Source organism: Bidens hawaiensis, unplaced genomic scaffold, assembly GCF_021521415.1.
Source record: "Bidens hawaiensis isolate Kalapana, Puna unplaced genomic scaffold, B.hawaiensis_p1.1 tig00004857_1, whole genome shotgun sequence".
Classification (NCBI taxonomy): Eukaryota; Viridiplantae; Streptophyta; class Magnoliopsida; order Asterales; family Asteraceae; genus Bidens; species Bidens hawaiensis.
In genome coordinates, this window is record NW_027491304.1 from 1,636,040 (window position 1) to 1,658,364 (window position 22,325).

A 22,325-nucleotide genomic window follows, 5' to 3' on the forward strand; every position below is an offset into this window, starting at 1 on the left:
ACGGGTCAAAATCGGTTACTACAATTCATATGAATGATCAATTACGAGTAACGAATCTGTATTCATACATAACAAATCGTCATTCGAATCTTCAACACATTAATAAACAATCCAGATTCAAACTCAAATCCAGACTTCGATCAAACTTTAAATACAATTCCATGTCCCAAACAAATTCACGGTTGAACAAGCTCTCAAGGTCGAATAACTTTCCATTTTAATCTCCAAAGATATATTTTTCTCTTGAGAGTAAATATCAAATGGTTTTTCTTCACAGTTTGTTATCAGATCACCAATCATGGGAGGACTGTATACATAATAAAGGGAGGATGTACGGATTCCAAATGAGCTCTAAACCCCGTTCCCAATTTGCAAAATCACTCAATTTCATCTGCCTTGGACAATTCAAAGAGACCCGATCTCAGCATCTAAATGAAGCATTTGTTGCATAATCATGTTCTTAGATTATAAAGCATAGAAATTAGCCATTTCAAAAAGTATAGGATTCAAACTGTCAAACTTGTAAAGTTATGGGTCAAAACTAGGAAATGATGAAATTTTTGGTATAACGAATGAAACTAATAGATTAACGAATGAAGCATTGATTTTGGTAACGAATGGGTTTATAGTTTTGGTAATGAATTGGTTTAAAAGTCTCTCGAATGGTGAAGAATGATAAAGTTTACTGTTCACAGTGATCGATACATTCACGAATAAAGTTTGAGTATGGAATGATCACTTGAATGATAAGGAATAAGGTTTGAGTAACCAATATGATACTGCAGATGTAACAAATGTGGTATTATAGACGAATGATCAGAGTTATACCTGAATGACACGTGTCAAAATCGGTTACTACAATTCATATGAATGATCAATTACGAGTAACGAATCTGTATTCATACATAACAAATCGTCATTCGAATCTTCAACACATTAATAAACAATCTAGATTCAAACCAAAATCCAGACTTCGATCAAACTTGGAATACAAGTCCAAGTCCCAACCAAATTCAAGGTTGAATAAGCTTTCAAGGTCGAATAAGTTTCCATTTTAATCTCCAAAGCTATATTTTCCTCTTAGAGTAAATATCAAATGGTTTTTCTTCACAGTTTGTACTCGGATCACCAATCATGGGAGGACTGTATACGTAATAAAGGGAGGATGTGCGGATTCCAAATGAGCTCTAAACCCTGGTCCCCATTTGCAAAAGCACTCAATTTCATCTTCCTTGGACAATTCAAATGAGACCCGATCTCAGCATCTAAATGAAGCATTTGTTGCATAATCATGTTTTTAGATTATAAAGCATAGAAATTAGCCATTTCAAAAAGTATAGGATTCAAACTGTCAAACTTGTAAAGTTATGGGTTAAACCTAGGAAATGATGAAATTGTTGGTATAACGAATGAAACTAATAGATTAACGAAAGAAGCAGTGATTTTTGTAACGAATGGGTTTATAGTTTTGGTAATGACTTGGTTAAAAAGTCTCTCGAATGGTAAAGAATGATAAAATTTACTGTTCACACGATTGATACATTCACTAATAAAGTTTGAGTAAGGAATGATCACATGAACGATAAGGAATCAGGTTTGAGTAACCAATATGATACTGCAGATGTAACAAATGTGGTACTGTAAACGAATTATCAGAGTTATACCTGAATGACACGTGTCAAAATCGGTTACTACAATTCATATGAATGATCAATTACGAGTAACGAATCTGTATTCATACATAACAAATCGTCATTCGAATCTTCAACACATTAATAAACAATCCAGATTCAAACTCAAATCCAGACTTCGATCAAACTTTAAATACAATTCCAAGTCCCAAACAAATTCAAGGTTGAACAAGCTCTCAAGGTCGAATAACTTTCCATTTTAATCTCCAAAGATATATTTTTCTCTTGAGAGTAAATATCAAATGGTTTTTCTTCACAGTTTGTTCTCGGATCACCAATCATGGGAGGACTGTATACATAATAAAGGGAGGATGTACGGATTCCAAATGAGCTCTAAACCCCGTTCCCCATTTGCAAAATCACTCAATTTCATATGCCTTGGACAATTCAAATGAGACCCGATCTCAGCATCTAAATGAAGCATTTGTTGCATAATCATGTTCTTAGATTATAAAGCATAGAAATTAGCCATTTCAAAAAGTATAGGATTCAAACTGTCAAACTTGTAAAGTTATGGGTCAAAACTAGGAAATGATGAAATTTTTGGTATAACGAATGAAACTAATAGATTAACGAATGAAGCAGTGATTTTGGTAACGAATGGGTTTATAGTTTTGGTAATGAATTGGTTTAAAAGTCTCTCGAATGGTGAAGAATGATAAAGTTTACTGTTCACAGTGATCGATACATTCACGAATAAAGTTTGAGTAAGGAATGATCACATGAATGATAAGGAATAAGGTTTGAGTAACCAAAATGATACTGCAGATGTAACAAATGTGGTATTGTAGACGAATGATCAGAGTTATACCTGAATGACACGTGTCAAAATCGGTTACTACAATTCATATGAATGATCAATTACGAGTAACGAATCTATATTCATACATAACAAATCGTCATTCGAATCTTCAACACATTAATAAACAATCTAGCTTCAAACCAAAATCCAGACTTCGATCAAACTTTAAATACAATTCCAAGTCCCAAACAAATTCAAGGTTGAACAAGCTCTCAAGGTCGAATAACTTTCCATTTTAATCTCCAAAGATATATTTTTCTCTTGAGAGTAAATATCAAATGGTTTTTCTTCACAGTTTGTTCTCGGATCACCAATCATGGGAGGACTGTATACATAATAAAGGGAGGATGTACGGATTCCAAATGAGCTCTAAACCTCGTTCCCCATTTGCAAAATCACTCAATTTCATCAGCCTTGGACAATTCAAATGAGACCCGATCTCAGCATCTAAATGAAGCATTTGTTGCATAATCATGTTCTTAGATTATAAAGCATAGAAATTAGCCATTTCAAAAAGTATAGGATTCAAACTGTCAAACATGTAAAGTTATGGGTCAAAACTAGGAAATGATGAAATTTTTGGTATAACGAATGAAACTAATAGATTAACGAATGAAGCAGTGATTTTGGTAACGAATGGGTTTATAGTTTGGTAATGAATTGGTTTAAAAGTCTCTCGAATGGTGAAGAATGATAAAGTTTACTGTTCACGTGATCGATACATTCACGAATAAAGTTTGAGTATGGAATGATCACATGAATGATAAGGAATAAGGTTTGAGTAACCAATATGATACTGCAGATGTAACAAATGTGGTATTGTAGACGAATGATCAGAGTTATACCTGAATGACACGTGTCAAAATCGGTTACTACAATTCATATGAATGATCAATTACGAGTAACGAATCTGTATTCATACATAACAAATCGTCATTCGAATCTTCAACACATTAATAAACAATCCAGATTCAAACTCAAATCAAGACTTCGATCAAACTTTAAATACAATTCCAAGTCCCAAACAAATTCAAGGTTGAACAAGCTCTCAAGGTCGAATAACTTTCCATTTTAATCTCCAAAGATATATTTTTCTCTTGAGAGTAAATATCAAATGGTTTTTCTTCACAGTTTGTTCTCGGATCACCAATCATGGGAGGACAGTATACATAATAAAGGGAGGATGTACGGATTCCAAATGAGCTCTAAACCGTTCCCCATTTGCAAAATTACTCAATTACATCTGCCTTGGACAACTCAAATGAGACCCGATCTCAGCATCTAAATGAAGCATTTGTTGCATAATCATGTTCTTAGATTATAAAGCATAGAAATTAGCCATTTAAAAAAGTATTGGATTCAAACTGTCAAACTTGTAAAGTTATGGGTCAAAACTAGGAAATGATGAAATTTTTGGTATAACGAATGAAACTAATAAATTAACGAATGAAGCAGTGATTTTGGTAACGAATGGGTTTATAGTTTTGGTAATGAATTGGTTTAAAAGTCTCTCGAATGGTGAAGAATGATAAAGTTTACTGTTCACAGTGATCGATACATTCACGAATAAAGTTTGAGTAAGGAATGATCACATGAATGATAAGGAATAAGGTTTGAGTAACCAAAATGATACTGCAGATGTAACAAATGTGGTATTGTAGACGAATGATCAGAGTTATACCTGAATGACACGTGTCAAAATCGGTTACTACAATTCATATGAATGATCAATTACGAGTAACGAATCTATATTCATACATAACAAATCGTCATTCGAATCTTCAACACATTAATAAACAATCTAGATTCAAACCAAAATCCAGACTTCGATCAAACTTGGAATACAAGTCCAAGTCCTAACCAAATTCAAGGTTGAAGAAGCTTTCAAGGTAGAATAAGTTTCCATTTAATCTCCAAAGCTATATTTTCCTCTAGAGAGTAAATATCAAATGGTTTTTCTTCACACTTTGTACTCGGATCACCAATCATGGGAGGACGGTATACATAATCAAGGGAGGATGTACGGTTTCCAAATGAGCTCTAAATCCCGTTCCCCATTTACAAAATCATTCAATTTCGTCTGCCTTGTAAAATTCAAATGAGACCCGATCTCAGCATCTAAATGAAGCATTTGTTGCATAATCATGTTCTTAGATTATAAAGCATAGAATTTAGCCATTTCAAAAAGTATAGGATTCAAACTGTCAAACTTGTAAAGTTATGGGTCAAAACTAAGAAATGATGAAATTTTTGGTATAACGAATGAAACTAATAGATTAACGAATGAAGCAGTGATTTTGGTAACGAATGGGTTTATAGTTTTGGTAATGAATTGGTTTAAAAGTCTCTCGAATGGTGAAGAATGATAAAGTTTGCTGTTCACACGAATGATACATTCACGAATAAAGTTTGAGTAAGGAATGATCACATGAATGATAAGGAATAAGGTTTGAGTAACCAATATGACACTGCAGATGTAACAAATGTGGTATTGTAGACGAATGATCAGAGTTATACCTGAATGACACGTGTCAAAATCGGTTACTACAATTCATATGAATGATCAATTACGAGTAACGAATCTGTATTCATACATAACAAATCGTCATTCGAATCTTCAACACATTAATAAACAATCCATATTCAAACTCAAATCCAGACTTCGATCAAACTTTAAATACAATTCCAAGTCCCAAACAAATTCAAGGTTGAACAAGCTCTCAAGGTCGAATAACTTTCCATTTTAATCTCCAAAGATATATTTTTCTCTTGAGAGTAAATATCAAATGGTTTTTCTTCACAGTTTGTTCTCGGATCACCAATCATGGGAGGACTGTATACATAATAAAGGGAGGATGTACGGATTCCAAATGAGCTCTAAACCTCGTTCCCCATTTGCAAAATCACTCAATTTCATCTACCTTAAACAATTCAAATGAGACCCGATCTCAGCATCTAAATGAAGCATTTGTTGCATAATCATGTTCTTAGATTATAAAGCATAGAATTTAGCCATTTGAAAAAGTATAGGATTCAAACTGTCAAACTTGTAAAGTTATGGGTCAAAACTAGGAAATGATGAAATTTTTGGTATAACGAATAAAACTAATAGATTAACGAATGAAGCAGTGATTTTGGTAACGAATGGGTTTATAGTTTTGGTAATGAATTGGTTTAAAAGTCTCTCGAATGGTGAAGAATGATAAAGTTTGCTGTTCACACGAATGATACATTCACGAATAAAGTTTGAGTAAGGAATGATCACATGAATGATAAGGAATAAGGTTTGAGTAACCAATATGACACTGCAGATGTAACAAATGTGGTATTGTAGACGAATGATCAGAGTTATACCTGAATGACACGTGTCAAAATCGGTTACTACAATTCATATGAATGATCAATTACGAGTAACGAATCTGTATTCATACATAACAAATCGTCATTCGAATCTTCAACACATTAATAAACAATCCATATTCAAACTCAAATCCAGACTTCGATCAAACTTTAAATACAATTCCAAGTCCCAAACAAATTCAAGGTTGAACAAGCTCTCAAGGTCGAATAACTTTCCATTTTAATCTCCAAAGATATATTTTTCTCTTGAGAGTAAATATCAAATGGTTTTTCTTCACAGTTTGTTCTCGGATCACCAATCATGGGAGGACTGTATACATAATAAAGGGAGGATGTACGGATTCCAAATGAGCTCTAAACCTCGTTCCCCATTTGCAAAATCACTCAATTTCATCTGCCTTAAACAATTCAAAAGAGACCCGATCTCAGCATCTAAATGAAGCATTTGTTGCATAATCATGTTCTTAGATTATAAAGCATAGAATTTAGCCATTTGAAAAAGTATAGGATTCAAACTGTCAAACTTGTAAAGTTATGGGTCAAAACTAGGAAATGATGAAATTTTTGGTATAACGAATAAAACTAATAGATTAACGAATGAAGCAGTGATTTTGGTAACGAATGGGTTTATAGTTTTGGTAATGAATTGGTTTAAAAGTCTCTCGAATGGTGAAGAATGATAAAGTTTGCTGTTCACACGAATGATACATTCACGAATAAAGTTTGAGTAAGGAATGATCACATGAATGATAAGGAATAAGGTTTGAGTAACCAATATGACACTGCAGATGTAACAAATGTGGTATTGTAGACGAATGATCAGAGTTATACCTGAATGACACGTGTCAAAATCGGTTACTACAATTCATATGAATGATCAATTACGAGTAACGAATTTGTATTCATACATAACAAATCGTCATTCGAATCTTCAACACATTAATAAACAATCCATATTCAAACTCAAATCCAGACTTCGATCAAACTTTAAATACAATTCCAAGTCCCAAACAAATTCAAGGTTGAACAAGCTCTCAAGGTCGAATAACTTTCCATTTTAATCTCCAAAGATATATTTTTCTCTTGAGAGTAAATATCAAATGGTTTTTCTTCACAGTTTGTTCTCGGATCACCAATCATGGGAGGACTGTATACATAATAAAGGGAGGATGTACGGATTCCAAATGAGCTCTAAACCTCGTTCCCCATTTGCAAAATCACTCAATTTCATCTGCCTTAAACAATTCAAATGAGACCCGATCTCAGCATCTAAATGAAGCATTTGTTGCATAATCATGTTCTTAGATTATAAAGCATAGAAATTAGCCATTTCAAAAAGTATAGGTTTCAAACTGTCAAACTTGTAAAGTTATGGGTCAAAACTAGGAAATGATGAAATTTTTGGTATAACGAATGAAACTAATAGATTAACGAATGAAGCAGTGATTTTGGTAACGAATGGGTTTATAGTTTGGTAATGAATTGGTTTAAAAGTCTCTCGAATGGTGAAGAATGATAAAGTTTACTGTTCACGTGATCGATACATTCACGAATAAAGTTTGAGTATGGAATGATCACATGAATGATAAGGAATAAGGTTTGAGTAACCAATATGATACTGCAGATGTAACAAATGTGGTATTGTAGACGAATGATCAGAGTTATACCTGAATGACACGTGTCAAAATCGGTTACCACAATTCATATGAATGATCAATTACGAGTAACGAATCTGTATTCATACATAACAAATCGTCATTCGAATCTTCAACACATTAATAAACAATCCAGATTCAAACTCAAATCCAGACTTCGATCAAACTTTAAATACAATTCCAAGTCCCAAACAAATTCAAGGTTGAACAAGCTCTCAAGGTCGAATAACTTTCCATTTTAATCTCCAAAGATATATTTTTCTCTTGAGAGTAAATATCAAATGGTTTTTCTTCACAGTTTGTTCTCGGATCACCAATCATGGGAGGACTGTATACATAATAAAGGGAGGATGTACGGATTCCAAATGAGCTCTAAACCCCGTTCCCCATTTGCAAAATCACTCAATTTCATCTGCCTTGGACAATTCAAATGAGACCCGATCTCAGCATCTAAATGAAGCATTTGTTGCATAATCATGTTCTTAGATTATAAAGCATAGAAATTAGCCATTTCAAAAAGTATAGGATTCAAACTGTCAAACTTGTAAAGTTATGGGTCAAAACTAGGAAATGATGAAATTTTTGGTATAACGAATGAAACTAATAGATTAACGAATGAAGCAGTGATTTTGGTAACGAATGGGTTTATAGTTTTGGTAATGAATTGGTTTAAAAGTCTCTCGAATGGTGAAGAATGATAAAGTTTACTGTTCACGTGATCGATACATTCTCGAATAAAGTTTGAGTATGGAATGATCACATGAATGATAAGGAATAAGGTTTGAGTAACCAATATGATACTGCAGATGTAACAAATGTGGTATTGTAGACGAATGATCAGAGTTATACCTGAATGACACGTGTCAAAATCGGTTACTACAATTCATATGAATGATCAATTACGAGTAACGAATCTATATTCATACATAACAAATCGTCATTCGAATCTTCAACACATTAATAAACAATCTAGATTCAAACCAAAATCCAGACTTCGATCAAACTTGGAATACAAGTCCAAGTCCTAACCAAATTCAAGGTTGAATAAGCCTTTAAGGTAGAATAAGTTTCCATTTTAATCTCCAAAGCTATATTTTCCTCTAGAGAGTAAATATCAAATGGTTTTTCTTCACACTTTGTACTCGGATCACCAATCATGGGAGGACTGTATACATAATCAAGGGAGGATGTACGGTTTCCAAATGAGCTCTAAATCCCGTTCCCCATTTGCAAAATCATTCAATTTCGTCTGCCTTGTAAAATTCAAATGAGACCCGATCTCAGCATCTAAATGAAGCATTTGTTGCATAATCATGTTCTTAGATTATAAAGCATAGAAATTAGCCATTTCAAAAAGTATAGGATTCAAACTGTCAAACTTGTAAAGTTATGGGTTAAAACTAGGAAATGATGAAATTTTTGGTATAACGAATGAAACTAATAGATTAACGAATGAAGCAGTGATTTTGGTAACGAATGGGTTTATAGTTTTGGTAATGAATTGGTTTAAAAGTCTCTCGAATGGTGAAGAATGATAAAGTTTGCTGTTCACACGAATGATACATTCACGAATAAAGTTTGAGGCCACTCCCTTTGGCAGCATCCACTAATTCGGAACTTAATTTGAAAGCCATATTTCGACCCGGACATTTTCGGGGTGCCGCTAATAACCAACGAATGGCAAGTGCTTTTCCTTGTGTGGATCCTATTTCAATGGGAACTTGATGAGTCGATCCACCTACACGTCTTGCTTTTACTGCTATACCCGGAGTTACTCCATGTATTGCTTGACGTAAAACAGATAGTGGATTTGTTTCTGTCTTTTGTTGAATCTTTTTCACGACTCGATAGATAATTTGATAAGCCAACGATTTTTTTCCGTGTTTCAGAATACGGTTAACCAACATGTTAACTAATCGATAACGATAAATTGGATCGGATTTTGCAGTTTTTTCTTATGTAGTACCTCGACGTGACATGAGCGTGAAAGGGGTTCAAGAATCAGTTTTCTTTTTATAAGGGCTAAAATCACTTATTTTGGCTTTTTTACCCCATATTGTAGGGTGGATCTCGAAAGATATGAAAGATCTCCCTCCAAGCCGTACATACGACTTTCATGGAATACGGCTTTCCGCATAATTCTATATGTATCTATGAGATCGAGTATGGAATTCTGTTTACTCAATTTAAATTGAGTATCCGTTTCCCTCCTTTTCCTGCTAGGATTGGAAATCCTGTATTTTACATATCCATACGATTGAGTCATTGGGTTTCCGAAATAGTGTAAAAAGAAGTGCAAACTTTAACGTGAATGATAGAGAATAAGATTTGGGTAACAAATATGATATTGCAAATGTAACAAATGTGGTATTGTAGACGAATGATCAGAGTTATACCTCAATGACACGTGTCAAAATCGGTTACCACTATTCATATGAATGATCAATTACGAGTAACGAATCTGTATTCATACATAACAAATCGTCATTCGAATCTTCAACACATTAATAAACAATCTAGATTCAAACCGAAATCCAGACTTCGATCAAACTTGGAATACAAGTCCAAGTCCTAACCAAATTCAAGGTTGAATAAGCTTTCAAGGTAGAATAAGTTTCCATTTTAATCTCCAAAGCTATATTTTCCTCTAGAGAGTAAATATCAAATGGTTTTTCTTCACACTTTGTACTCGGATCACCAATCATGGGAGGACTGTATACATAATCAAGGGAGGATGTACGGTTTCCAAATGAGCTCTAAATCCCGTTCCCCATTTACAAAATCATTCAATTTCGTCTGCCTTGTAAAATTCAAATGAGACCCGATCTCAGCATCTAAATGAAACATTTGTTGCATAATCATGTTCTTAGATTATAAAGCATAGAATTTAGCCATTTGAAAAAGTATAGGATTCAAACTGTCAAACTTGTAAAGTTATGGGTCAAAACTAGGAAATGATGAAATTTTTGGCATAACGAATAAAACTAATAGATTAACGAATGAAGCAGTGATTTTGGTAACGAATGGATTTATAGTTTTGGTAATGAATTGGTTTAAAAGTCTCTCGAATGGTGAAGAATGATAAAGTTTGCTGTTCACACGAATGATACATTCACGAATAAAGTTTGAGTAAGGAATGATCACATGAATGATAAGGAATAAGGTTTGAGTAACCAATATGACACTGCAGATGTAACAAATGTGGTATTGTAGACGAATGATCAGAGTTATACCTGAATGACACGTGTCAAAATCGGTTACTACAATTCATATGAATGATCAATTACGAGTAACGAATCTGTATTCATACATAACAAATCGTCATTCGAATCTTCAACACATTAATAAACAATCCATATTCAAACTCAAATCCAGACTTCGATCAAACTTTAAATACAATTCCAAGTCCCAAACAAATTCAAGGTTGAACAAGCTCTCAAGGTCGAATAACTTTCCATTTTAATCTCCAAAGATATATTTTTCTCTTGAGAGTAAATATCAAATGGTTTTTCTTCACAGTTTGTTCTCGGATCACCAATCATGGGAGGACTGTATACATAATAAAGGGAGGATGTACGGATTCCAAATGAGCTCTAAACCTCGTTCCCCATTTGCAAAATCACTCAATTTCATCAGCCTTGGACAATTCAAATGAGACCCGATCTCAGCATCTAAATGAAGCATTTGTTGCATAATCATGTTCTTAGATTATAAAGCATAGAAATTAGCCATTTCAAAAAGTATAGGATTCAAACTGTCAAACTTGTAAAGTTATGGGTCAAAACTAGGAAATGATGAAATTTTTGGTATAACGAATGAAACTAATAGATTAACGAATGAAGCAGTGATTTTGGTAACGAATGGGTTTATAGTTTGGTAATGAATTGGTTTAAAAGTCTCTCGAATGGTGAAGAATGATAAAGTTTACTGTTCACGTGATCGATACATTCACGAATAAAGTTTGAGTATGGAATGATCACATGAATGATAAGGAATAAGGTTTGAGTAACCAATATGATACTGCAGATGTAACAAATGTGGTATTGTAGACGAATGATCAGAGTTATACCTGAATGACACGTGTCAAAATCGGTTACCACAATTCATATGAATGATCAATTACGAGTAACGAATCTGTATTCATACATAACAAATCGTCATTCGAATCTTCAACACATTAATAAACAATCCAGATTCAAACTCAAATCCAGACTTCGATCAAACTTTAAATACAATTCCAAGTCCCAAACAAATTCAAGGTTGAACAAGCTCTCAAGGTCGAATAACTTTCCATTTTAATCTCCAAAGATATATTTTCCTCTTGAGAGTAAATATCAAATGGTTTTTCTTCACAGTTTGTTCTCGGATCACCAATCATGGGAGGACTGTATACATAATAAAGGGAGGATGTACGGATTCCAAATGAGCTCTAAACCCCGTTCCCCATTTGCAAAATCACTCAATTTCATCTGCCTTGGACAATTCAAATGAGACCCGATCTCAGCATCTAAATGAAGCATTTGTTGCATAATCATGTTCTTAGATTATAAAGCATAGAAATTAGCCATTTCAAAAAGTATAGGATTCAAACTGTCAAACTTGTAAAGTTATGGGTCAAAACTAGGAAATGATGAAATTTTTGGTATAACGAATGAAACTAATAGATTAACGAATGAAGCAGTGATTTTGGTAACGAATGGGTTTATAGTTTTGGTAATGAATTGGTTTAAAAGTCTCTCGAATGGTGAAGAATGATAAAGTTTACTGTTCACGTGATCGATACATTCACGAATAAAGTTTGAGTATGGAATGATCACATGAATGATAAGGAATAAGGTTTGAGTAACCAATATGATACTGCAGATGTAACAAATGTGGTATTGTAGACGAATGATCAGAGTTATACCTGAATGACACGTGTCAAAATCGGTTACTACAATTCATATGAATGATCAATTACGAGTAACGAATCTATATTCATACATAACAAATCGTCATTCGAATCTTCAACACATTAATAAACAATCTAGATTCAAACCAAAATCCAGACTTCGATCAAACTTGGAATACAAGTCCAAGTCCTAACCAAATTCAAGGTTGAATAAGCCTTCAAGGTAGAATAAGTTTCCATTTTAATCTCCAAAGCTATATTTTCCTCTAGAGAGTAAATATCAAATGGTTTTTCTTCACACTTTGTACTCGGATCACCAATCATGGGAGGACTGTATACATAATCAAGGGAGGATGTACGGTTTCCAAATGAGCTCTAAATCCCGTTCCCCATTTGCAAAATCATTCAATTTCGTCTGCCTTGTAAAATTCAAATGAGACCCGATCTCAGCATCTAAATGAAGCATTTGTTGCATAATCATGTTCTTAGATTATAAAGCATAGAAATTAGCCATTTCAAAAAGTATAGGATTCAAACTGTCAAACTTGTAAAGTTATGGGTTAAAACTAGGAAATGATGAATTTTTTGGTATAACGAATGAAACTAATAGATTAACGAATGAAGCAGTGATTTTGGTAACGAATGGGTTTATAGTTTTGGTAATGAATTGGTTTAAAAGTCTCTCGAATGGTGAAGAATGATAAAGTTTGCTGTTCACACGAATGATACATTCACGAATAAAGTTTGAGGCCACTCCCTTTGGCAGCATCCACTAATTCGGAACTTAATTTGAAAGCCATATTTCGACCCGGACATTTTCGGGGTGCCGCTAATAACCAACGAATGGCAAGTGCTTTTCCTTGTGTGGATCCTATTTCAATGGGAACTTGATGAGTCGATCCACCTACACGTCTTGCTTTTACTGCTATACCCGGAGTTACTCCATGTATTGCTTGACGTAAAACAGATAGTGGATTTGTTTCTGTCTTTTGTTGAATCTTTTTCACGACTCGATAGATAATTTGATAAGCCAACGATTTTTTTCCGTGTTTCAGAATACGGTTAACCAACATGTTAACTAATCGATTACGATAAATTGGATCGGATTTTGCAGTTTTTTCTTATGCAGTACCTCGACGTGACATGAGCGTGAAAGGGGTTCAAGAATCAGTTTTCTTTTTATAAGGGCTAAAATCACTTATTTTGGCTTTTTTACCCCATATTGTAGGGTGGATCTCGAAAGATATGAAAGATCTCCCTCCAAGCCGTACATACGACTTTCATGGAATACGGCTTTCCGCATAATTCTATATGTATCTATGAGATCGAGTATGGAATTCTGTTTACTCAATTTAAATTGAGTATCCGTTTCCCTCCTTTTCCTGCTAGGATTGGAAATCCTGTATTTTACATATCCATACAATTGAGTCATTGGGTTTCCGAAATAGTGTAAAAAGAAGTGCAAACTTTAACGTGAATGATAGAGAATAAGATTTGGGTACAAATATGATATTGCAGATGTAACAAATGTGGTATTGTAGACGAATGATCAGAGTTATACCTCAATGACACGTGTCAAAATCGGTTACTACTATTCATATGAATGATCAATTACGAGTAACGAATCTGTATTCATACATAACAAATCGTCATTCGAATCTTCAACACATTAATAAACAATCTAGATTCAAACCGAAATCCAGACTTCGATCAAACTTGGAATACAAGTCCAAGTCCTAACCAAATTCAAGGTTGAATAAGCTTTCAAGGTAGAATAAGTTTCCATTTTAATCTCCAAAGCTATATTTTCCTCTAGAGAGTAAATATCAAATGGTTTTTCTTCACACTTTGTACTCGGATCACCAATCATGGGAGGACTGTATACATAATGAAGGGAGGATGTACGGTTTCCAAATGAGCTCTAAATCCCGTTCCCCATTTGCAAAATCATTCAATTTCATCTGCCTTGGAAAATTCAAATGAGACCCGATCTCAGCATCTAAATAAAGCATTTGTTGCATAATCATGTTCTTAAATTCTAAAGCATAGAAATTAGCTATTTCAAAAAGTATAGGATTCAAACTGTCAAACTTGTAAAGTTATGGGTCAAAACTAGGAAATAATGAAATTTTTGGTATAACGAATGAAACTAAAAGTTTAACTAATGAAGCAGTGATTTTGGTAACGAATGGGTTTATAGTTTTGGTAATGAATTGGTTTAAAAGTCTCTCGAATGGTGAAGAATGATAAAGTTTACTGTTCACACGATCGATACATTCACGAATAAAGTTTGAGTAAGGAATGATCAAATGAATGATAAGGAATAAGGTTTGAGTAACCAATATGATACTGCAGATGTAACAAATGTGGTATTGTAGACGAATGATCAGAGTTATACCTGAATGACACATGTCAAAATCGGTTACTACAATTCATATGAATGATCAATTACGAGTAACGAATCTGTATTCATACATAACAAATCATCATTCGAATCTGTTGGGTTTTAACAAGATTATCAAAGTGATAAAATCCCTATTTTACCAAAAACACAGCGGATATAAAAGTTTTAAATCTTGTTAATATGATATTTATAAAACAAATTTTAAACATGCAAAACCCAAACCCGGATCCAAATACGAATTACACACTATCAAATACATGCATGTCACTATAAGTCCATGCATGTTACTACTACCTTTCAATATGACAAAACCGGGTGAAAGAGATGATGATTGAAAGGTAAGAACTTGAATATGGAAGCTCCTCAAGCTAGCATACCCCAAGCTTCAACAACACACCACTTCTAGCTAGGATCTGCACTTGAAATTTTCTTCTTCTTTTCTTATGTTGGACGAAAATACCCAAGAGAAGAAGAGAGAAAAGTTTACTTGGAAATTATGTGTGTTATGAAAGAATGAAAGAGAAAGACTTGGTTTTATTTAAAGGTATTTTTCTCTCCACCAATAATAACCATTGCATGTCTCCACTCACCTTGCATGTCTCCACTCAAACATATAATAATATTACATTTGAAAGAGTTATTATCTTTTTTCTCTTTTATAAAACTTTAAACATATATATATATATCCATACATATATATACTTTTATAAGTTTATAACTTATAACTTATAAAACCTTTTATATGTTAAGAGACATGCTTGGTTATTATTATTCACATATTGTTATTTAACCAACTTAAATAACACTATGTAATGTTCTTTCATAAAACATAAATCATCCATATGATTTGTTTATTACACAAGTACATTTTATTTAGAAACCCCTTTCCAAATAACTCAAGTGTTAATATTCATTTGTTATGATCACATCATATATGAACGAATATTATCGGTGTTTGTCTAGCTTGTTATTGGGTATGACCTGACTTGGATCATAACGTACTAGCCACATCATATTAATATGTCTCTTGGGCAGACCGAGTCCAACAATCTCCCACTTGCACAAGATACATAGAAGATTGATGCAAGTAGCAAATACCGCCTAACTACGGTTTACTACCCCTAATACGTATGACGAAGTGCCATTCAATAACATTATCCCTTTCAAGTCCCATACTTGAAAATGATTTAGTTGAAACTATCATTTATCCTTTTGCCACAAATGTCATGTTAAATCCAGAGACACAGAGTGATCATTCTCTGTTGATTTAACTTGTCAGGCCTTAGACATTTAACTCTCAACGAATAAGAGGGACAAATCCCATACTGACTACATACGTCTCTCACTATCACCTTGTACTATACTTGAGCTTAGCCTTATGTACTGACATATTTCAGAGCAGGGAAGAACTAAGTCAAAGCATAATAGTCGATGAATATCAAGACCCAATATGTATCTCAGGTCGGAGGATACTATGAAGTTCGCCTTTACTCAAATTTACTTATGATCACAAATCCCAAGGATTCCATGCAGTAAAATTGAGAGCGGGTCAGTCCAATATTTATCCCATAAATATCTATGAACCTTGGCAGCAACCCTTTGCTATATTCATGCCTCATGAATATCTACCAATCCAAGTTCATAATAGTCTTACTTTCACATTTGTTCCCACAAATATGAACGACTACGGACGTTTAGAATAATTCAAATTATTCACGGATTTAAACATACTAAAATGGAACATAACTCTAGAGCATGACCATAACCAAAACCATATGATTGAGTTAAAATAAAATTGTTCCAATATCCAAATACAAATTTTGATCAAATCCAATCACTATAATATTGAAGTCCTAAGGCGCAAGTATGACTCTCATGCTTCGGCCTTTCAAGGAGTTTCATGAGTGGGTCCGCAATGTTTTGATCAGTGTGAACTTTGCGAATACATATCTTTCCCTTTTCAACTTCATCCCTTAGTAGTTGAATCTCCGCTTAATGTGCCTAGTCTTTTGATGTGCGCGGGGTTCCTTGATTTGAGCAATCGCACCCTCGTTGTCACAAAAGATCTCTAGAGGGTCCTGAATGGTACGAACCACTCCTAGATCGGCAATGAACTTTCTAATCCATGCAGCTTGAGCTGCCAGGGAGGCTGCGATGTATTAAGATTCAGTTGTGGATAAAGCTACCACGTCTTGTTTTGCACTCTTCCATGAGACAGCACCACCATTGAGAACGAAAACGTATCCCGATTGTGATCGAGAATCATCTCGATCAGTTTGGAAACTCGCATCAGTGTAACCCTTTACAACGAATTCCTCCTCACCAGAACCATATATTAGAAACATATCCTTAGTCCTTCTAAGGTATTTCAATATGCTCTTAACAGCCATCCAATGGCTAGTTCCCGGATTTTGTTGGTATCGACTTGTCATGCTCAAGGCGCATGACACATCCGGTCTAGTGCAAATCATGGCATACATGATGGATCCTATAGCAGATGCATATGGGATACCACTCATTTTGTCTTGCTCATCCTTTGAGCTTGGACATTGAGAAGCACTCAACATCGTTCCTCTTTGAATAGGTACCAAACCTTTCTTAGAGTTTTCCATCTTGAACCTTTTCAAGATCTTGTCAATGTATGCACTTTGATTCAAACCTATCAACCGCCTTGATCTATCCCTATAGATTCTTATTCCCAGAATATAGGCGGCTTCACCAAGATCCTTTATGGAAAAACAGCTTCCAAGCCAGGCTTTCACACCTTCCAAGGTTGGAATGTCATTTCCAAGCAGTAATATGTCATCGACATATAATACCAGAAAGGTTATGATGCTCCCACTAGCTTTCTTATACACACAAGCTTCATCAGCGTTTTTGATGAATCCAAATTTCTTAACTTCATCATCAAAACGGTGATTCCAACTTCTGGATGCTTGTTTCAATCCATAGATTGATTTCTTCAACTTGCATACTTTGTTAGGATGTTGTGGATCGACAAAACCTTCAGGCTGAACCATATAAACATCTTCATTAAGATGCCCATTTAGAAAAGCAGTTTTGACATCCATTTGCCATATCTCATAGTCATAATATGCGGCTATGGCAAACAATATCCGTATAGACTTTAGCATCGCCACGGGCGAGAAAGTTTCATCATAATCAACCCCTTGAGTTTGAGTGAAACCCTTTGCTACAAGTCTAGCTTTATAAGTATCCAAGTTTCCATGCATATCAGTTTTCTTCTTGAAAACCCACTTACTTCCAACCAGCTTGGAATTTAGAGGTGGAGCAACCAAGTCCCATACTTGATTGTCATGCATGGATTGCATCTCAACATTCATGGCTTCTAGCCATTTGTCACAATCGGATTGCGACATTGCATCTCGGTATGTGGTGGGTTCATCCGAATCAACCACGTAGCATCCATCCATGAAAAATCCATATCTCTCAGGTGGGGTGCTAACTCTACCAGATTTGCGAATGTTTTGTGTGTTTTGATCAACCATTTGATCATCCTCAACAACCTCTTGTTGATTGCTAGTGTCAACCAAACGTGTATCGGCTTGTAGTTCTCGATCCTCTTCGAGTTCTACAGTTCTATCAGTTCCTTCCATAAGGAACCTTCTTTCCAAGAACTTAGCCTTTCGAGCTATAAACACTTTATGCTCGCTTGGATTGTAGAAATAATATCCCATCGAATCCGTGGGATATCCTACAAATATACACTTAGTGGATCGACATTCAAGTTTGTCAGGGGTGTAGATCTTAACATAAGCCTCACAACCCCATACCTTTAAATATGAAAATTTTGGAGCCTTTCCATGCCATATTTCAAAAGGTGTCATATCCACTTTCTTGGTTGGTGCCATATTTAAAATACAGGCAGCAGAGATCACAGCGAAACCCCAAAATGATAGAGGTAATGAGCTTCTAGCCATCATGGATCGAACCATGTCCAATAAAGTTCGATTCCTCCTTTCGGACACACCATTATGTTGTTGTAACGATTCCGGAAAAATCAGGTATATCCTAACCGGTATATACTATTTATGTGTTATTTAATAATGAATATGTGAATTATAATGCGTTTATACGAGTATGTATGATTTACAGTACGGATTATACTCGATTATACAGTTAATCGTATTGGAAATACGATTAACCGATTAACAGTTATTGAAGCCCGAATGAATCGAGGATTACATTATAGATGAGATATATAACATTTAGTGATGTTTACGAAGTATTAAAGCTTCGGGATAAGTGAATTAAAGCACAGAAAAAGAATTTTCGATTTAATGGTATGTCGGTACGTTGAACGAAACCTTTAATACCAAAGCAAGCAAGAGACGATCGATCAAGCCGAAAAAGATGCGCAATTATTAATAATATGATGTTTTAAGTTAATAAATGTCATGGTTTAAGTTTTTAAAGTTTTAAATCGGTTTTATATAAATTTCATTTTTAAGCCGAAAACGACAGTTTTAGCCTCGTTTTAAGCTAAATTAAACATTTAACCGAAAAACGAACTGAACCAGATTATCCAAAACATTATCCGGATTTCCAAAATCCAAATGAGTGGCTAGAAATGGAAAGGTGGGTCCCACCCCACCTCCTCTTGAGTTCTGATCGGCTTGGGGGTATATCCCCTAGCCTTTTGTTATTTTTTTTAAAACAAGCATTCAAGATCTTACTCTCCTCTCCACATTATGAACTAAAAACCCGGAATTGTAGCAAGAAAAGCAAGGTAAAAATCGAGTTATTTACGTGTTCATCTTCTTTTCTTGAGTTTATTTGCAAGAAAATGAGGTTTCAAGTAAAAAAGGGTGAAAACCCGAGATGAAAACCGATTCTTGCATGATCAAGTGATGTATACGGGTTATACAAGGGATCTTGGACCAAGAAAGGAGTTAAACGAACCAAAAACGAATTTTTACGGTTTAAATATTTGTTTTTAAATCATAACCGAACCCATGAAAGAAATGGCTTGATTGTGGGTGTAACTTGCTTGGTGTGGTGTTATTGTGCTTGTAGGTGTTGTATCTAGTTGTTAACAAAGGCTAGAAAGCAAGATCCTTGCGATTTGAAGCTAAAAACACAAGGTAGTTCGGTTTTTTTATGGTGTATGTGTTTTGGACAGATTGTGGTACATTTAGAGTTAGGCTACGAAATTTCACAGAGATGATCTACAAATGACAATATGAGATCTGTGAAAATTTGGTAATTTTTGGACAAAGGATGAATATTTGGTGAATTTAATGCTCGGTTTTGGCTAAAAATGGTGAAAAATACTTAAATATCATGATAAATTCTGGAAAGTTCCAGATAAGCTTTTCATAACATGCAAAAGTCACACACAAAATTTTAGGTCAGTTGGAGAAGTCTAAGTAGGCTTTTCGGTTAAACGAGTTCTAGGGTTTTCTAGCTCGGTTTTAGTGAAAATGACATGTAAAAAGAGATTTTAGTTCTGGAAAAATTACAGGGGACCATGTGGATGGCAGGGGTCATCCAGGAAAAATTTGGGATTTTTCTAAGGTCGTTTGGTATTTACGACATATTTAGTGTTTAAATGGTGTTTAAAAATAGATAAATAAATTTTAAATATAAAAATTAATTCTGGAAATATTTTTATAAAATTCCCCACTGTCAAAAAGTGGTTTGTGCAAAATTTCAAGATCCGAGATTAAAAGGATAATTATTTGTGCTAAAAAGAAAATAAAAAAAAAACAAACTTTTAAAGTTTAAAACGCGTAAACCGGTAAAGTTCGCCTAAACGAGCTGACTGGTGTATAAAAACCCTAAAAATGAACTATTTTCATATAATTGAGTTAAACAAGTAAAAATAAATCATCCGAAAATAATTCGGATGATTTGGGTAATTTTATCCGATTTAACAGTTTCCGGTACACTAAAGACGGAAACGGGTCCCGCGGCCAATCGGGGCGTCTAAACCGAGCTCTAATTTCACAACTTTAATTAAATTATCAGTCAACAACTATTTTCGGGTCGTGTATGACCAAACTCATTTTGAAACGTAAAAACTGATAACCGTGCTAGGCACGCAAAACGGGGAAAACAAACTAATAGTAATTTTGACTATTGAACTCTAAACGATATCACAATCTGAGTCCGGAGAAGTGTTTCTGGGTTAACATTGCCCCCGGAACGGGTACAGTACTGGGTTAACAGTGTCCCCAGATGTACCGGTTAACACGGTTAAAGTTATATTAATAGTGATTGTATAGTAACGAACTTAGGGATCGTATTACAGATCCGGACTAATAGCTGGTGTACTGTGATACCTACTTGTGTGTGATAAGGTGAGTTTCACAAGCCCCTTTTTCTGAATTGTTTTAAATATTTTCGCGGGGCGGAAAGCATGTTACTATTAAAATGTTTAAGTACACACTGAACGCATGGATTTGCGGGTATTTATATATATTTTATTGTACGGGAATCGTACGGAAATGTACTAAGATGGTAATTGTCTGAACTGCTAACATTGTAAGGCCCCGCAACACGAGTGATTAGCTAAAAGCCGGTAGAGTGTGAATAGTACTATTGGTCTGACAAACCCAACTGGTCCGGCATGGATTTGCTGATGTTTCCCAGCCAGTTGCACATGTCTATTTTGTTGTTATTTATTTTGCTATGTAATGTTAGGCATAGCGGTTTGGGGCAGGTTCGTGGGCGGAGTATGCCACGGGGTTGTATGTGGATAGTCAGAGGTTTCACTTGTGGGCTCAGCATAATTACATCGCTAATATATGATCATTATAATGATTTGTCACTGTTTATTTATATTAGTGAAACTCACCAACTATTCATAGTTGACCCGTTTTCTTTACATGCTTTCTAGGTACCCCCAAACTGGAATAACTGATACATGCTTGACGATGCGTGCTTTTTGTGGAAGCTTAATGATCTTTTTGTATTAAATATGTTAATGTACTGTTGGTAAAACTTATGTGCTAACGCCTAGACGGTAACTAAACTCTGAACAATGTAATATGGTGTAAATTAATGTAGTGGTGTTTTCTTTATAAGCAATGCTGTTGATATCAGACGTGTCTGTTGCATCCCGTTTACGTTTCCGCTGCGGTTACGGGGTGTTACAGAAGTTGGTATAAGAGCCATTGGTTATAAAGAATTAGGATGTCTTTAAAGATACCTAAGATATAACCAGTAGCTCAAGTATTATAGGATCTGAATATCAACTAATAATTTATAGTGACGAGATCTGGATGAACTTGGATGGACAAGTGAGTTATTATGGTCCGGAACATAATAACAGACTTGTCCGCACGAGGGAATTCAGGGGAAGTCACGGGGAACATTAATAGGTAAAATTGGCAACATATGTGTAAGTATATGATAATATTTTTATGTGACAAAGTTGTATAAGTATGTGTATATTAATTATGATTTACATTATGGAAGGAACTATATGTTTGCTAACTTGTGTACAGGTAAGGATGTCGAGATCACGAAGTCTGTCAGTGGAGGAGGACCCGGAGGA